Source organism: Pristiophorus japonicus, chromosome 4 (genome assembly GCF_044704955.1).
Source record: "Pristiophorus japonicus isolate sPriJap1 chromosome 4, sPriJap1.hap1, whole genome shotgun sequence".
Taxonomy (NCBI): domain Eukaryota; kingdom Metazoa; phylum Chordata; class Chondrichthyes; family Pristiophoridae; genus Pristiophorus; species Pristiophorus japonicus.
In genome coordinates this window covers 188,554,767-188,574,786 of record NC_091980.1, presented here as the reverse complement: position 1 = coordinate 188,574,786, position 20,020 = coordinate 188,554,767, and the positions used below count along the sequence as shown (strand labels likewise).

Below are 20,020 nucleotides of genomic sequence, written 5' to 3'. Positions count from 1 at the left end.
GACCCTTCAAACAGTGGAAGAGGAGCTGCAACTCTCACATTCAAAATAAATGTGGAATACAGACTCCTGCAGACCACAGAAAATGCAGGTGGCCTGGGAGTCCGTGAAGCAACTTATTGTATGGGTCTGCCCCATGCAACTCCCTCCAGGCCAAGTCCCCAATAAATAAAGGGAGGACTCCCGCATAGAGAGCCCTCCACTGTGTGAATGCAGTCTCAGTCACGTGTTTAATTGGTGTTCATGTGAACAAGATTTAATATCAACTGATTTGTTTTTTTCAGCTCCTACAAACCATCTTGTTTGATTCCAGATTAATAACATTTGATCAGACGGCCAACAGAAAACTGTCAAGGCCTCAACTGTAATTTAAAATGCAGCTTTAGCCTAATTGTTCTGCCGTCTTTATTAGATAGCAGCCACTGGGCTAAATCTGAGAGATGCAGGGATACCTGAAGCATATATTTTAGTTACCAAACCTGCCTTTGCTGCTGTTTTACAGCCAGCTTGGTTTACTCCCAGTCATCATCAGAGGCAGTCCCTCAGAGTCGAGGAAGACTTGCTTCCACTCCAAAAATGAGTTCTCAGATGGCTGTACAGTTCAATGCGGGAATTACAGTCTCTGTCACAGTGGGGCAGACAATGGCTGAAGGAAAGTCTGGGCTGGGAGCCTGGTTTGCCGCACGCTCCTTCCGCTATCTGCGCTTGATTTCTGCATGCTCTCGGCGACAAGACGCAAGGTGCTCAGCGCCCTCCCGGATGCTCTTCCTCCGTCTTGGGCCACGGATTCCCAGGTGCCTGTCGGGATGTTGCATTTTATTAAAGAGGATTTGAGGGTATCCTTGTAAGCAAGAGTAGACATCGATGACTCCTAGTAGGTACAAAGACAGGGTTGGTTAAATCTTTTCACTCAGCCAAAAAAAACTATTTGGTTTGCAGCACAAATGAACTTCAGAATTATTTGCATTAATTGAAGATCAATCAATACACTCACCATCGCCAGAAGGAGACTTAAGTCCACGTTTATTTTTTATATAGAGAAACCGAATCAACCTAGGTTTGTAATCTCTATTGTATATTTGTATGACATCAACATATAAATAGGCCTTTTGGCTAAGATCATGCGTAACTGACCTGACAGGGGAGTAACCATGACCCCAACGTGGTTCTCCCTGGATCAGGAAGATGGTTCTCCTATGCTTTTTGGAAATAGGAGGTGGGTGGGGTGGCTTGACCCATCCACCTCCACGGAGGTGTGTGGGGTTGCTGACCCATCCACCTCCATGGCACGAACCTGGTATTGCAGTACTTCCAGGAACGGTGCTTGGGCTCTAGGCCTTTTGGCTAAGAGCATTAGCGCAGGGTGATCCTTGATGTGTGCAAGGTGACCTCTGGCGTTTGTGATCTGACAAAGAATTGGAAAGATTGGCTACGATTAAAAAAAAAATCAACATATAAATAGGTTGTCTCACCTACCTGTGCAATAAACCTTGCGATAAGATTGACCCACTGGGAGTCTGACCTATCTGTTGCAGCCCTGGCACGGTCAATGGAAAGTGACAGCAGAGTGTCAATGGCCCCAGGTTCCTCTTCCCTTGAATTCACCTCCACTCCAATGGGCGATAAAGGCGAAACATGGGCAAAAAGGACTGGAAATCCTATTTGTATATGTCCTAATCAACCCGCAGACTTTCTGTGTGGTAACAGTAATTCAATTTGAAATTTGTGTCTTTAGCTTGGAAAACGAAATGTTCAGCTGTGTGTTTGCATTCCATTCAGGGGTTGCAAAAGTGTTTTTTTTCTATATGTATGCAAGTATTATTTCCCCCTCTCCATTCTCCAGTGCTGACTTTAACTGCAGTTACTTAAACTGGAGTTTCTTTAACTTTTGCTCTTCTCAAAGAAGAAATCAGGATAAGATTGCCATTATAATATAAGGGTGTATTTGTTGAAAGCCAACGTCTGTGGATCTGTTGGTTGCAACTATTTTGTGAAACAATAATCAAGTGCCTCCTACTAAAGGGGCACTAAAACTGACAAACTAACCAAGTTAACTTTTACATTAGTGGTTATCAGTAGATTGCATCACAGGGCGGGTGGATTGTATCGAAATGAGTGCCTATTTCCTCTTCCTGTGGAAAATTAAATCCTTAAATGCTCACTCGGTGGCGAAGGGGGTGAACTGATTATTTGTTTGCCGAATCATTTGTACCTGTGATCAGGTGACTGAATTCTCAAGCACTTGAAGAAGAGATCCTTGAGGCCAGAGGTTCATTCAGTGCGCGCCATGGCTCAGAACATCAAGTCTTTCTACGATCTCAGCGCCGTGACCCTGGACGGGGAGAAGCTGGACTTCAATGTCCTCAGAGGAAGGGTGGTCCTGATCGAGAATGTCGCTTCTCTCTGAGGCACGACCACGAGGGATTTCTCCCAGCTCAACGAGCTCCAGACCCGCTACCAGCACCGCTTCGTCGTGCTGGGATTCCCTTGTAACCAGTTCGGCTTCCAGGTGAGTGGCGAGGCTCCCTGCCCGCGCCGCGCCCGCTCACCGGCCGCAACATTGCTGCTGCTGCCTTCCCCACACCGGCTTTCCGTTAGTCACAATATGACAAACTGGCTTTTTCCTATTTATTACACTTGTAAAATTCGTGACCACTTTATAACTTTTTTTTTAATAACCATTGTGCCTTTGAGGATTTATTCAGTAACTTTCATTTCAGGGTACGTTGAAGGATGAAATGCCGCCGGTGTTGACCGGCGTGAAAAGCCGTTTTTCCAGGGTTTTCGCGGCGTTTTCCGCTGGACTTACGGCGGACGATCGGGCGGATCTCTCCACCCACCCCAGCGAAAATTCACCCTCCCCAACACTTGATTAATTTAAGACTCAAAAGGCTTTGCAAAATTCATTTCCACTTGGCGCGCTCTATTTTGATGTGAGGAAAGCCACTGAAGCGATTTGTGGTCGTTTTAGAGCCCCCGCGTCTCTGTGCCGGGTCGGTGTGAAGTCCCGGTGAGTCTGTGAACCCCGGAGAAGGTTAACGGCGGAGCCGGTGGGTATGAGGGAAGCGCCCTGAGCTTTTATTCTCCACAGACCAAACATTCAACCGCCGAGAGTAACTGCGTCTCGCACCAGGCAGAGGAACCCTCCCCTCCCCATGGTTAAAGCGATGACTGCACTTTAGCGATAAAATTTTTCAAAAAACTTTATTTAGAAACTGCAGCCAGCTTTCCTTCCGCACCGTGGTCTCTACAGGGTTATGGCTGTTGTCCAAGCCAAACTTCCTGCAATTAAACCGCTCTTTTACAACACTTTTTTTTTTACAAGTATGGAAAGATTTCTTCCCATGAACTTTTCATTAACCTTTTTTTTACAAGCGTCATTGGACAAATCTAAACCATTTGGAACACCCTTGTTTTTACGGTATTTCCTCTTCCTTGGTATTGGAGCTTTGGTCTGGATTAATCATTTAAACAAATAAATTGAGGTCAGAAATGTTTAAAATGGCAGAAGATTGTCACTGCATTGCACAATTTTTCTGCAGAAGTCATTTTCTGGAGAATCTGTCAAGATTAATCCCCTTGCGCATCAAGCAGCTCCGTATGTTTTCCTGTGTTAAAGATGCTATAGAAATGCAAGTTCTAGGTGAAATTGTTAGAATTTCAGATTTTTTTTCAACTAACATATGAATGAAGTGTGTATAAATCTTAATGCACTTTCAAATCAGCGTGCATCTTTCTACCCTTGGTAGATTAAATCTTGATATAAGTACATATGATGTTCTTGTGTTTAACTGACCAGACTGTGGTCAGTTTTGTTTGACTAAGGCTTGGAATTTAGAGGTTCATTTGACAGAGTAAACCTTGACTTGAGATCTCTGCATATAGTTTTATTGGAATAATCAATGTGAATTTCCAAATTGGTTGTATGATGCAATTTCTCCATTGTTTTTTCAACCTATTAGGAAAATACTCACAACGAGGAGATACTTAATTCTCTGAAGTATGTCCGTCCTGGAGCTGGTTATCAACCCAATTTCACCATGCTCCAGAAGTGTGACGTCAATGGTGTTGGTACACACCCCGTCTTTGCCTTCCTGAAGGAGAAGTTGCCCGTTCCTGATGACGATCCTACGTCTTTAATGAAAGATCCCAAATTCATCACATGGAGCCCTGTCTGCCGATCGGACATCTCCTGGAATTTTGAGAAATTCCTCATCGGACCAGACGGAGAACCTTTCAAACGCTACAGCAAAATGTTCCAAACCATCCAAGTGGAACCTGACATCCAAAGGCTACTGAAAGTTGTCAAGTAGAGAATCCAAGTTATCAGAACAAGCAAGGGGGTGGGGTTATATTTCTTTATGTATCATTTTTCATTAAGGAAAGCTGCATAATTTTTTGTTGACCCATATGTATATAAACACTAAATCAAACACTTCCTTTTTTTTTACACCTTCAGGACTGCAATGATCTCTCTGAATCCAAATCATTTGATCTCATTGCCTGTCTTCTCTTCTGCTGACCAAGCTTGTTTATTACTTATTGATTTACCTTGTCTTCTACACTTTTTTTCAACCTTTATGGGTTTCAGCTTGCTATCTCAGCTTCTTGATGCTTTAAAAATCCTGGAATACTTAAACTGCATGTTGCAGATGGTTTCTTCTATCTCATTGGATCATCACTTTTGGTTACATTTTCTCATCTATTCATCTGGAAACTCAAAGGTCTAAAAATTAATATAATCTGAGATTTAAGTTTGTATACACCAGGCATTTATGCAGTCCTCCTGGATGTTTTCAGTAAACCAGGAATGCATCACCTGAACATCAAATGAGGGAAAGTTTAGCATGTTGAGCCATGACTGTAACTGTAAAGTGTCACAATGTAAAACTAATTGTGCTACTAATTAGCCAACCGCCTGTGACATTTCTTCTAAATTGTTTTTACAACAAAAGGGGCTGAGGATTTGCTTTCTGAATTTATGGATTCTAGAAATAGTCATACTTCCTTGGAAGAAACAGTTCTTCCATTCTTCAGAACTTTACAGAATGAAGGTGTCCTCCTAAACCCAATAGGGAAGGTGCTGGAAAAATACAGAAAGTTGCTGAATTTTCTGGATGTTACTGTTTGTAACTTCTTGGAGTGTGGACTTTTGTGTACCAAATGACCAATAAAAGAATATCTGGAAACCAACTTGTCCTTGGTATTGTTTTAATAGTAAAATTTCAACAATTGCAGATCTACAAATTTTTCCATTTTAGAAATAATTAATTTACATTGAACAGGCAAAGAAGAACCACTGAATCAGTCACTAATGCTGAGTAGGTCTGGGTAAACAGCCTTCATTCTCTTTCATGGTTGTAGTTAATTCTCATTTAACCCAAAAACTGCATTATTAGTACCTAGCATTGTAGAATTCTTTCATTTCTGATTAGTCTCCACAAACCACCTGAAATGAATCTGATTAGCAGTAATCTAATTGCAAAGCCACAAATAAGTGGCTACACTTTCCTGTCTCATTTGTTAAATTGGTACAAAGATAACATTTGTATTTGACAACTTGCATTTGATGTACTAAACCTCATATGACAGGACCACTAGTAGGTCTGAACTTTCATTTGGAGACTTTGTCTAGTACAAAGTGGCAAACAACTGAAAATCACAGACATGCATCAATAGCTGAAGATGATAGGTACTCCAGAGAGAGAGAGAGAGGCTGAAGATGGAAATTACAAATCCTATTATATTGGTGAGGGAGGTAACATAACCTCTGATTCTTTAGAGGTGGGTAAATGATAAAACTACTCAAAATAAATAATACTATTTTCAAGCTTGTCCATAATACCAATAATGGGTGCTGGAAACTTAAACACTGCAACAGGTCAGTCAATATCTAGAGAAAGAAAGGTTACCATTTTGGGTGTCATGCCCAAAACATTGACCATTTTAATCAAGTCTTGGAAACTTGATGTAGAATTTTTTTTTAAATTTGAGCTGATACTCCAGTGGAGTACTGAGGGAGTGTTGCACTACCAATATTTATCCTTCAATCAACATTACTAACATAGGTTATCACATTGCTGTTGTGTGCAAATTGGCTGCTGCATTTCCAATATTACAGCAGTGACTACACTTCAAAAAGTCCATCATTGGCTGTAAAGTACTTTGAGGTATCTGGTAAAATAATTGCAAACTCATTGCGCCAGCCATTATTAGTGCGTAAAAAGCCCAACAATTTGTGGCGAGGAAGAACTACACCATGAGTTGCAAACCGTCACAAATTGCTGGATGATTTGCACCACTCCGCCGTTAGCCTTGCAAAAAAAAAATGTTGGATTTGCGCCGTAAATACAAATGAAACCTGCTGCAGATACAAGTCATTCATTTTAAGTGCCCTGTTAATGACATGATTTATGGTCCTGGTATAAAATTCCACCTTGGAGGCTCAAAGGGAATAATTGAAACTTGTATCATTCCACAGGTTAGTAAATTATTTCTAGTGGTTTTTAAAAATTTTAAACCGTTTTCTTTTTTGTGTCTCTTTCTCTCAATCCAATCTACCTTTCACTCTTTCCAATTCTCTTCTCTTTTATCTAATTTGACTTGGTCACCCTATTTCTCTGTCGTTCCCTGTTTCTTTCTATATCCGTAAAATGTAATTGGTTAAGGAGATAGGCCACTGGATTCGACGTTCAGGTTCCAAGATGCCTCGACCTTGCCGTGCTGTTGTCGGTTTGCACTTCCAGCAAGCACAAAAATAATGCGACTTGTAGGGTGAGGGAAAAAATCCAATTACATAGAAAATAGGTGCAGGAGTAGGCCATTCAGCCCTTCGAGCCTGCACCACCATTCAATGAGCTCATGGCTGAACATGCAACTTCAGTACTCTATTCCTGCTTTCTCGCCATATCCCTTGATTCCTCCTAGTAGTAAGGACTACATCTACCTCCTTTTTTGAATATATTTAGCAATCTCTAAGACCAAATTTTTGCATAGCACTTGCCACTCCAGAAATTTCTGGGTCATGAAGCACACAAGCTACATCCAGTGCTTTTTACTCTCTCTTTAAAAAAGGTAAATGCGATGACAGTATTAAACTGCTGGTATCTATGTCACAAAGAGGGACTACATTTTCCTTCGTGGCAGGGTTACTGCTGGACGTATGTCAGGACTGCATATCCACCCACTGATGTGAACCCACTATGCTTCCACCCTACAGTGGATGAGCACCCAGCGCTATTTTCACCCTCTTGGTAAGTCACCGCTGGCGGGAAGGGGAAAAGGGCCTGGGCGAAGGAAATCGATGCTGCTGCAAATTTAAGTGGCTACAGCAACTTACTGATTTTGTGTTTGAAACAAATTGGCTCACTGTCGTGTCTGAGGCTACTGGCTCTACAAGTCATTGGCTTCACATTTGCAGATTGAGGTATTATATTATTGGTTGAAACCCATCCTGAAAGGAGCTGTTGCATAGAAGTTGACTGCTGTGGTGATTTTGACACTGTCAGTGCCACATCTTGAGTAGCGTTGGGCTCCAAACAGACAGGCTCCTGTATTGCTTCACAAGAGAAATGCAGTCTTTTGATGTATTATCATAATTGAGGAAGAAATAGCCCTTCCTGCATCTATAAATATGGCGGTGTGGGTACCTGTGAATGGGTTCTACATTACCCTGATGATGCTTGTTGAGCCTGTCCTTTCAGAGTTGCTTGTCCTTATCCTGTGATTCTTCATTTTCAAAGTACAGGAACAGAAATCCCTAAAGGAAACACTATTGTGTTGTGTGCTTTTAGGTTCAAAAAATTAAGCACCATACCACTAGCAGTGATGCTGAAGCTATTCACAAGCTAGGAAGAGCAAGCCTCCCAAAAAGAAACATAAAGATTCTTCAGCAGCAAAGTTTGATGTGGTCAAAGGTAGTGAGGGACAGAAATGGAATGGGCATCGTGGAAAGGGCATGACTCATTGTGCAACATTTGTTGTGAAAAATTCATTGGTCAGTATTGCACAGATAAGAGTGGCCTCTTGTATACCAGACAAGCAAATCAGTCAACTTTAGGACACAAGGCTACCTGATGGGAAAATTGCAAAGATCATAGACAAAAGCAGAAATGATCAATAACTTAATGATTAATAGTAATCATTTCTATCACCTAGGTAAATTTTGCAGCTTACAATCCATTTAAACAGAGATGACTCCCCCTTTCATAGAATCAAAGAAATTACAGAACAGCACAGAATGAGACCAGACCATTGAGCTCCTTGTGCTAGCTCTGTACCTTGATCAAACTACTCTAATCCCATTTCTTCAAAATGTCTTTTAAGGTGGGCACTGAAGGAAAAATCTGTTGTAAATATCCCTAACAACAAGAACTTCAATGATGGCTAAACCACATTAACTGCAAGCTGAGAAACAGGAATATAAAGGAATATTAACAGACATTATCTGTCAAAAGCAGCTACTTAGCCAAAGACACAATTTTATCTTGCTATGGAAGCAGAGAAAGCATAGTTTTGAGATAAACCACTGAACAGCAGTCACAAATAACAGACATTATGACCTAACTCCACTAAACTATGAACCAATCATGAACAATGAGGGATATAGGCACCCCTGAAGGAAACAATCATCGAGGTGTGCATGTGTGCAGGAAGATAGTGTGGACACAAAGGATATAAGAACATCCTAATACAAAGCTTATGTACAGCAGTCAGCTGGGAAAGACTGATCCTAGTCTAATATAAAGAAGACTAGATCTAAAGATTCAACAGACTTGGGATGATTGTCCGACTTCCAACTGGTGCATTTGAAGAATCCAGGATAGATCGAGATATGTTTCTCATTTAATCCGTGTATTAGTGGTTAAATAAAGATAATATCTATGTGAGATCGTGTGTCCATGTAATTCTGTTAAGGTGGATTCAGGTCCACGAACCCCACTCTTAACACCCACTATAGGAGGTGTGAGAGGACAATTCCTCCAGCACTTGTGTAGAAGATAGTTTTATGAATTTCTACTATTCCTCATGCAAATACATAGATAACCATCCCAAAAATCAAAGAAGACATTTTAAAATTGTTACAATACATAAGAACATAAGAATTAGGAGCAGGAGTAGGCCATATGGCCCTTTGGGCTTGCTCCCCCATTCAATTACATCAAGGTTGATCTTCGATCTCAACTCCACTTTCCCGCCCGATCGCCATATCTCTTGATTCCCCTAGAGTCCAAAAATCTATCTATCTTAGCCTTGAATATACTCAATTACTCAGCATCCACAGCTCTCTGGGGTAGAGAATTCCAAAGATTCACAAATCTCTGAGTGAAGAAATTCCTCCTCATCTCAGGTCTGAAGTTATCCTAAGACTGTGCCCCCTAGTTCTAGATTCTCCAGCCAGTGGAAACAACCTCTCAGCATCCACCCTGCCAATCCCCTTAGAATATGATATGTTTCACCTCTCATCCTTCTAAACATGAGAGTATCAGCCCAATCTACGCAGTACAGGCTGTAAAAAGCTCTGCAGCCTATTTTACACACACTACTGCTCACTTATCATCCCAATCTTTGTTGAGTTATTCTGGCTCCCCATCCCCAAGGCTTAAATTTCAAAATTGTTATCTTCAAATTCCTCCACAGCTTTATCCCATCTTACCTTAACAACCTCCTCCACTCTTATATCCCTACCTGCATCCTCCACTCATCCAGTGCTGACCTACTACGTGTTCCTCCTCCCTCAACTCTCCTATCAGTGGCAGAGCCGTCAGGCATCTTGTCTCCACACATTCCTCCTTACCTTCAAAATCTCTAAGACCAAATTTTTGCAGTGCCTTTATCCACCTCCCCTAGCTCTCTTCCTGCTCCTGCTTAGGTCTGTTCCCAAATATGAAACACCTCAGCACAGTTTGTTACATTAAAGACACTAGGGTTGAAATTCAGCTCCCCAAAAAGGCCTCGTCGCCAGAAAGCGGCGACCAGGCGGCGGAGTCGAGCAGCCGCCACCAGCGAAATTTAGCTCGGGGATTTTTCTGGCTGTCCCTACTTCCGCCCTGCGCTGCCGACTGTCCCTAAGTGCGTCATCAAGGGGTGCATCGCCAATCTCCCACACCTCCATTGCACCTCCCACCAAATTTAGGTCCAAAAATCTTTAACCCGCCGCGCGGTGCCCTCCTCAGCCTTTCCTGTCGGTGCACCTTGCCTTCAGTCTGTGAGTCATGGTAGTGTGGCAGCCCTTCAAGGGGAGGTCACACTGCTGTGGCTGCCACGTTTTTTTTTGTGGGCCTACTGCTAGCTCGGGCCGACAATTATATCCCCGGGTTCGGCCGGGCCGCCTGTCACCCACTCTTGGTGCCAGACCACTGGCTCGGCCAAAACCCTCCCTGGTAGCCCAGTGGACCGAAGTTTCAAAATGCTGAAGGTACACATATGTACACATGTATCTTAATAAATTAAACATTGCAGTTGATTTGTTGCTTTTCTCACCTTGATGTATTTTGATGTGTTTTTCATAGTCCATAGTCATTTATTCGTCTGACAGAATTAGTGTTACAGGCCCATAAGAAGGAGCTTGATGGGCTTCGACTATCAGCCCCTGATGAACTTGATATAGCTGATTTAGAGGAGGATGACAGGAAACCTGAAGGGATGGATAACTTACAGAAAACCTGCTGGTGCTAGAAATGTAGCAAAAGAAAATTCCAATTCAGCTGTCTGAGTCATGCCTCAAGAATTCAAGACCTGGTTGCCTGCTGCTACTTTGTGCCACCTTAAATATTCATTTGAATTTTGCTTCTCTCTTGAGTTGGACTAATTCTTCCAGTGTTGTATTTTTGTCCCAGCTCCGTGGTTCGGCCATTTCCTGGACCAGGCTTGTCTGCTGTGCATTTTGTACAGTTACTGTGGTGTGATTCGTGTTCAGGTCCTTGACTGATGGTTCAGTAGCCCAGTTTCCACAAGACTGCTGTTTCAGTATTTGTTTTGTATGTGAACAGCCCTTCCAGATAATGCGTGCCACTATTGGATTTAACATCAGTTATGTATCATGTCAATTTCCTGGAATTCCCCATTTATGTACTTAGTCATTAGTTTCTTCAATATGCTTTTAAAACATTTTTGGCCATGCCCACTAAAAGTGCTCTGTTTGTCATGCTGCTGCCCAATTAATAATTTTTGAACCCAACATGTCTACTTACATCCTACTCTGTTTAGAAATCCAGCTAAAGCTTGATGTTATGGCATCTGGAATAGGACATTGTTATTTGAGGGCATAGTCAAAAGGTGAATTTGTCAATTTAGATTAAACCTTTTTTATATTTTGAAGAGCCTTGTGAAATGAATTTATCTCCCCTGCTTATTTTTTGTCCAGCACTGCCCTGCTAGATTAATGTTTTTTTGACTGATTTGACATAATAGTTACAAGTTGTTCTCATTTGTGCTTATATTTGTCATTTGCTCGATGAATTTGTCAATTTAGATGAACCCTTTTTCATATTTTGAGAGAGCGTTGTGAAATGAACATTTATCTCTGCTTATTTTAAAATCAGTAGGTTTGTTGCTTGTTGTAAGTAGATGACCGATCCGAAATGCTCTTACATATCACCATTGACTTTGCACGATTGACTACGCCAGAAACAGAAAATTGAATAAACTATTTTCAAAGGACAACTGTGCAACTAAATTGCATTCCATTCAAATTCCATTCTGTTATGTATGTATGCTTGTATTTACTCTGTACAGCCACCAGAGGGCTCATCCCCTGGAGCCCCAAGAGATCCCATAATCCCTTGGGAGCACAGGTATTTAAGGAGGCTTCACAGGTTGGAGAGGCACTCTGGAGACCTGCAATAAAAGACGACGGTCACACTTTACTTTGAGCTCACAGTGTTCAGTCTGACTCTTTCTCCATACACAACAACTGGCGACGAGATACAGATAGTGAACCCAAAGATGCAGAGAACAGTGGGCATCCTGCAGAAATTCTTGGAGGGAGATGATTGGGAAACTTTTGTGGAGTGACTCGACCAATACTTCGTGGCCAACGAGCTAGATGGGGAAGAGAACACTGCCAAACGAAGGGCGATCCTCCTCACCGTCTGTGGGGCATCAACGTATGGCCTCATGAAGAATCTGCTCACTCCAGCGAAACCCACAGAGAAATCGTACGATGATTTGTGATCACTGGTCCGAGAGCATTTGAACCCGAAGGAAAGCGTTCTGATGGCGAGGTACCAGTTCTACACCTACAAAAGGTCTGAAGGCCAGGAAGTGGCGAGTTATGTCGCCAAGCTAAGATGCCTTGCAGGACATTGCGAATTTGAAGGACATTTGGAGCACAGGCTCAGAGAATGTTTTGTACTTGGCATTGGCCCACGAAACCATACTTCGCAAACTTTTGACTGTAGAGATCCCAACCTTGAGTAAGGCCATAGCGATAGCCCAGGCGTTCATCGCCACCAGTGACAATATGAAGCAAATCTCTCAGCACACAAGTGCTGCTTACAAGTACTGTGAACAAAGTGATGTTTTTGAATCGTAACGTACAGGGCAGGTCACACATACCTGCAGCTGCACGTCCGCAGATGTCTCAGTGTCCACTATCAAGGGTGATGAATGCAAGGCCATTAACACCTTGTTGATGCTGCGGGGGTGATCATCGTTTCCGTTCATGCCGATTCAAAGAGTATGTTTGCAAGGGCTGTGGAACAGTAAGACACCTCCAACGAGTGTGCAGGTGAGCTACAACGCCTGTAAAATCTGCAAACCACCATGTTGCAGAGGAGGACAGATCCATGGAGGATCACGATGAATCAGCCTCAGATCGAGGAGGCAGAGGTAAATGGGGTGCATACATTCACCACGAATTGTCCCCCGATAATGCTGAATGTTGCACTAAATGGACTCCCTATTACTTGCATTTACTCTGTACAGCCACCAGAGGGCTCATCCCCCGGAGTCCCAAGGGATCCCATAATCCCTTGGGCGCACAGGTATATAAAGAGGTTGGAGAGGCACTCTGGAGACCTGCAATAAAGGACTACGGTCACACTACTTTGAGCTCACAGTGTTCAGCCTGACTCTTTCTCCAAACACTAACAACCGACGAAGAGACACAGATAGCGAACCCAAAGATGCAGAGAGCAGTGGGCATCCTGGAGAAATTTTCAGAGGGAAAAGATTGGGAAACTTCTGTGGAGCAACTCAACCAATACTTCGTGGCCAACGAGCTAGATAGGGAAGAGAACGCTGCCAAATGCAGAGCGATCCTCCTCACCGTCTGTGGGACACTGACGTATGGCCTCATGAAGAATCTGCTCACTCCAGCCAAACCCACGGAGAAATCATACGACGATTTGTGCACACTGGTCCGAGAGTATTTGAACCCAAAGGAAAGCGTTCTGATGGCGAGGTACCGGTTCTACCCCTGCAAAAGGTCTGAAGGCCAGGAAGTGGCGAGTTATGTCACTGAGCTAAGACGCCTTGCAGGACATTGCGAATTTGAAGAACGTTTGGATCATATGCTCAGAGACGTTTTCGTACTTGCCATTGGCCACAAAACCATACTTCGCAAGTTTTTGACTGTAGAGACCCCAAACCTGAGTACGGTCATAGTGATAGCCCAGGCAATCATTGCCACCAGTGACAATAATAAGCAAATTTCTTAGCACACAAGTTCTGCTACAAGTACTGTGAACAAAGTGATGTTGTTTTCGAATTGTAACGTACAGGGCAGGTCACACATACCTGCAGCTACACGTCCGTAGATGTCTCAGAGTCCACCATCAAGGGTGATGAATGTAAAGCCATTAACACCTTGCTGGTGCTGCAGGAGTGATCATCGTTTCCATTCATGTCGATTCAAAGGATACGGTTGCAAGGACTGTGGAACAATGGGACACCTCCAACGACTGTGCAGGCAAGCTGCTATGCCTGTTAAACCTGCAAACCAGCATGTTGCAGAGGAGGACAAATCCACGGAGAATCACTACGAACCAGAGCCTCAGATAGAGAAGGCAGAGGTACATGGGGTGCACACATTCACCATGAATTGTCCCCCGATAATGCTGAATGTTGAACTAAATGGACTCCCGGTGTTAATGGAGCTGGACACGGGCGCGAGCCAGTCCATCATGGGCAAAAAGACTTTCAAAAGGTTGTGGTGCAACAAGGCCTCAAGGCCAGTCTTAACTCCAGTTCGCACGAAACTAAGAACTTACACAAAAGAACTGATTCCTGTAATCGGCAGTGCTACCGTAAAGGTCTCCTACAATGGAGCGGTGCACAAACTACCACTCTGAGAGGTACCGGGCAATGGTCCCATGCTGCTCGGCAGCAGCTGGCTGGGAAAGATACGCTGGAACTGGGACAACGTCCGAGCACTATCGCCCGCTGACGACACTTTGTGTGCCCAGGTCTTAAACAAATTTCCTTCACTGTTCGAACCAGGCATCGGGAAATTCCAAGGAGCAAAAGTGCAGATCCACCTAACTCCGGGGGCGTGACGCATCCATCACAAGGCGAGAGCAGTACCATACATGATGAGAGGGTAGAGATCGAGCTAGACTGGTTGCAACGAGAGGGCATCATTTCACCGATCGAGTTCAGTGAGTGGGCCAGTCCTATTCTCCCAGTCCTCAAGGGAGATGGCACCGTCAGAATCTGTGGCGATTACAAAGTAACTATCAATCGTTTCTCCCTGCAGGACCAATACCCACTACCAAAAGCCGACGACCTCTTTGCAACGCTGGCAGGAGGAAGGACGTTCACAAAGCTGGATTTGACTTCAGCCTACATGACGAAGGAACTGGAGGAATCAGCGAAGGCCCTCACCTGCATCAACACGCACGTATTTTGTTTATAACAGGTGCCCATTTGGAATTCGATCAGCGGTGGCGATATTCCAGAGAAACATGGAAAGTTTACTGAGGTCAGTTCCACACACCGTGGTCTTCCAGGACGACATCTTTGTCACAGGTCGGAACACAGTCGAGCATCTGCAGAACCTGGAGGAGGTTCTTAGTCAACTCAACTGCATGGGGCTCAGGTTAAAATGCTCGAAGTGCATTTTCCTGGCACCTGAAGTGGAAGTCTTGGGAAGGAGGATCGCGGCAGACAGCCTGAGGCCCACCAACGCAAAAACTGAAGCAATCAAGACTGCACCGAGGCCACAGAACGTAACGGAGCTGCGTTTCAGGGACTCTTGAACTACTTTGGTAACTTCTTATCGGGTCTCAGCACACTGTTAGAACCACTGCATGTCTTACTACGAAAAGGGGGTGAATGGGTTTGGGGCAAAAGCCAAGAAAATGCCTTTGTAAAAGCGAGAAAATTGTTATGCTCAAACAAATTGCTTGTGTTGTACGATCCATGTAAGCGTTTGGTACTAGCATGTGATGCGTTGTCATATGGCGTCGGGTGTATATTGCAACAAGTTAATGATTTTGGGAAACCAACCGGTTGCTTATGTATCCAGGAGTCTGTCCAAGGCTGAGAGAGCCGACAGCATGATTGAAAAAGAAGCGTTAGTGTATGTCTATGGGCTAAAGAAAATGCATCTATACCTGTTTGGTCTAAAATTCGAATTGGAAACTGACCATAAGCCACTTATATCCCTGTTTTCCGAGAGTAAAGGGATAAATACCAACGCATCAGCCCGCATCCAGAGATGGACGCTCACGTTGTCCGCATATAACTACGCCATCCGCCACAGGCCAGGCACAGAAAACTGCGCCGATGCTCTCAGCAGGCTGCCATTGTCCACCACGGGGTTGGAAATGGTGCAGCCCGCAGATCTAGTCATGGTTATGGAAGCATTTGAGAGTGAGCAATCACCCGTCACTGCCTGGCAGATCAAAACCTGGACAAGCCAGGATCCCTTATTATCTCCAGTCAAAAGCTATGTGCTTCATGGGAGCTGGTCCAGTGTCCCAGTGGAAATGCAGGAAGAGATAAAACCGTTCCAGCGGCGCAGAGATGAAATGTCTATACAGGAAGACTGCCTTTTGTGGGGCAATCAAGTCATGGTCCCCAAGAAGGGCAGAGACACCTACATCACAGTACCCACCCAGGCATCGTAATGATGAAAGCGATAGCCAAATCCCACATGTGGTGGCGCGGTATCGATGCGGACTTAGAGTCCTGCGTTCACAGATGTAATACATGCTCGCAGTTAAGCAATGGTAGCGCTGCTAAGTTTATGGTCTTGGCCCTCCAAACCATGGTCTAGGATACACGTTGACAATGCAGGCCTGTTCTTGGGTAAAATATGTTCCTTGTGGTTGTAGACGCGTACCCAAGTGGAATGAATGTGAAATAATGTCAGTTAGCACATCCGCTGCCACTACTGAAAGCCTGCGGGCCATGTTTGCCACACACGGCCTACCCGATGTCCTGGTGAGTGACAACAGGCCATGTTTTACCAGTGCTGAGTTCAAAGAATTCATGACTTTTAACGGGATCAAACATGTCACATCTGACCCGTTTAAACCAGCGTCCAATGGTCAGGCAGAGAGAGCAGTGCAAACCATCAAGCACGGCTTGAAGAGGGTACTGAAGGCTCACTGCAGACTTGCCTATCCTGAGTCCTGCTTAGCTACTGCACGAGACCCCACTTGCTCATTGGGATCCCACCTGCTGAACGGCTCATGAAAAGAGCAGTGAAGACAAGGCTCTCGTTAGTTCATCCTGATCTACATGAACAGGTAGAGAGCAGGCAGCTTCAACAAAGTACATAACATGATAGCGTAAATGTGTCACGCGAGATTGAAATCAATGATCCTGTATTTGTATTGAATTATGGACAAGGTCCCAAGTGGCTTCCCGGCACTCTCATGGCCAAAGATGGGAGCAGGGTATTTTGGGTCATATTTTCAAATGGACTCATTCACCGGAAATACTTGGACCAAATCAAACTCAGATTCACGGACTATCTTGAGCAACCCACCTTGGACCCTACCTTTTTTGATCCCCCAACATACACACCAGTGGCAACCGGCACCATGGTTGACCACGAAGCAGAACCCATCATCCACAGCAGACCAGCAGGGCCCAACACATCAGGCAGCCCAGCAAGGCCAGCTGCACAGCAGCCCAGCAACGGCCCAACAAATGATTCAACAACACCAGCCAGGGCAAGAAGGACCCCAGTTCAACTCACATTGTAAATAGTTACACTATTGACTTTGGAGGGGAGTGTTGTTATTTATGTATGCTTGTATTTACTCTGTACAGCCACCAGAGGGCTCATCCCCTGGAGCCCCAAGGAATCCCATAATCCCTTGGGAGCACACGTATTTAAGGAGGCTTTACAGGTTGGAGAGGCACTCTGGAGACCTGCAATAAAAGACTACGGTCATACTTTACTTTGAGCTCACAGTGTTCAGTCTTACTCTTTCTCCATACACAACACATTCCATTGGCGGTTTCAGTTTACAGTTCTTGTGAAATTACGTGATTTTAAAAAATTTGGCATTTTAACATATCTTCATCATAGGTAGTCCTCGAAATCGAGGAAGACTTGCTTCCACTCTAAAAATGAGTTCTCAGGTGACTGTACAATCCCTTGCGGGAATTACAGTCTCTGTAACAGGTGGGGCAGACAGTGGTTGAAGGAAAGGGTGGGGAGTCTGGTTTGCCGTACGCTCCTTTCACTGTCTGCGCTTGATTTCTGCATGCTCTCGGCGATGAGACTCGAGGTGCTCAGCACCCTCCCGGATGCTCTTCCTCCACTTTGTTCAGACTTAGGCCAGGGATTCCTAGATGCTTGAGGGGTTGTTTGACTTTATCAAGGAGGCTTTGAGGGTGTCCTTGAAATGTTTGGAGAAGGTAAAGAAAAGATTTACTAGAATAGCTTGAGGGATGAGGGATTACAGTTATGTGGATAGACTGAAGAAGCTTGGGTTCTCCTCAGAGCAGAGAAGGCTAAGAGATTTAATAAAGAATTTAACATCATGAAGGGCTTAGATAGAGTAAATAAAGAGAAACTGTTTCCAGTGGCTAAAGGGTCGATAACCAGAGGGCACAGATTTAAGATGATTGGCAAAAGAACCAGAGGCAACATGAGGGAAAGCTCTTTTAGGCAACGACTGGTTAGGTTTTGATATGCACTGTCTGATAGGGTGGTGGATACAGATTCAATAGCAGTCTTCAATAGGGAATTGAAGGAGAAAAAATTGCAGTGATATTGGGAAAGAGCAGGGGAATGGGACTAACTGGATTGATTTTTGAAAGAGCCATGCAGACTCGATGGGTCGAATAGCCAGTGCAGATTCGATGGGCCAAATGGCCTCCTATGCTATACTATTCTATGGCTGGGAACTTACAGTCCAGATGATGGCATTCGCCACCACTTCATTTTTAAAACTGACCACAACTTCGGGAGTTGATGCATGTGCAGGCGGAAATCCTGAAATTGTGGTCTGTCATTCACTGCTCTGACACAGGGTGCGCTATGGACCCCACTCACACGGAGCCAGCAATCAGTGTAATCACTCAAATCAGGGAAACTGGTGAAAGCATCAGCTCTTCCGCTGTAATTACGCTGTTAAATCCCCCACTAAAACTTAGATCTAAAGGCATTATGTGTAACTGGGGTTGTAACAGCATATCGACTGCTAAACAAAGGTTGTGGGCCAGAAAAATGAATTTTAATTTTGTGCAGTGTGAAATTTATCTAAAATGCCTTATTTTCTGATGAGAGACAGTCGTCCTCGAGCTGGGGAGATCGAGATGAATTGCGAGCACTTGTCCCTGATATCAGAGAACCTTTTTAAAAAAAGGAATTATGCAAAGTCACTTAATGACGTCATGCCTTCTTACAAACCTGCAAAGGAGTTTACCCTTTCTACTGACAGCTGTTTTATTTAGTTCACCAAACAACTTTAGCATGGCTGCATGAAATTTTAAAAATATTGGACATTATTAATTTAACTTTCTTAATTGGAAGTGAATGATTTCCACGTGCCAGAAGGAAAATAAATAGTAGCGGCTATAAAGTGTTTAAAAAATGTGTAATGACTGGGACCATGTTAGAATGTTTGATCTATGTTTTCTATCTTTAATGGGATGTGTAAAATGAAGAGAGGAAGTAAATATGCTTAAGATACAGGGAGAAGCCACTCCACAGGAAAAGGCCACCTCCGTAATACTCTGGGATGCAGACCATCGGGCCCTGGGGATTTATCGGCCTTCAATCCCATCAATTTCCCCAACACAATTTCCCGACTAATAAGGATTTCCCTCAGTTCCTCCTTCTTACTAGACCCTCTGACCCCTTTTATATCCGGAAGGTTGTTTGTGTCCTCCTTAGTGAATACCGAACCAAAGTACTTGTTCAATTGGTCTGCCATTTCTTTGCTCCCCGTTATGACTTCCCCTGATTCTGACTGCAGGGGACCTACGTTTGTCTTTACTAATCTTTTTTTCTTTACATATCTATAGAAGCTTTTGCAGTCCGTCTTAATGTTCCCTGCAAGCTTCCTCTCGTACTCTATTTTCCCTGCCCTAATCAAACCCTTTGTCCTCCTCTGCTGAGTTCTAAATTTCTCCCAGTCCCGGGTTCGCTGCTATTTCTGGCCAATTTGTATGCCACTCCCTTGGCTTTAATACTATCCCTGATTTCCCTTGATAGCCACGGTTGAGCCACCTTCCCTTTTTTATTTTTACGCCAGACAGGGATGTACAATTGTTGTAATTCATCCATGCGGTCTCTAAATGTCTGCCATTGCCCATCCACAGTCAACCCCTTAAGTATCATTCGCCAATCTAGCCTAGCCAATTCACGCCTCATACCTTCAAAGTTACCCTTCTTTAAGTTCTGGACCATGGTCTCTGAATTAACTGTTTCATTCTCCAAATATAATGCCGGGAAGCCCATAAAGATATGAAAGGAACCAGTTAAGACCCACAGGACCATGGGAAAACCTACAGATAGATTTTACTGAATCCCTCCTGAATTCTAGGGGTAAAACATATTGTCTAGTGGTAATTGATCAATTTATACAATGGGTGGAAGCCTTTGCCACAAGGG

General features: G+C 43.9%; 1 pseudogene; it reads left to right on the top strand.

The window, feature by feature from the left end:
- Window positions 1-2,132: 2,132 nt before the first annotated feature.
- Window positions 2,133-5,186, top strand: LOC139263208 (glutathione peroxidase 2-like; annotated as a pseudogene).
- The last annotated feature ends 14,834 nt before the right edge of the window (window positions 5,187-20,020 follow it).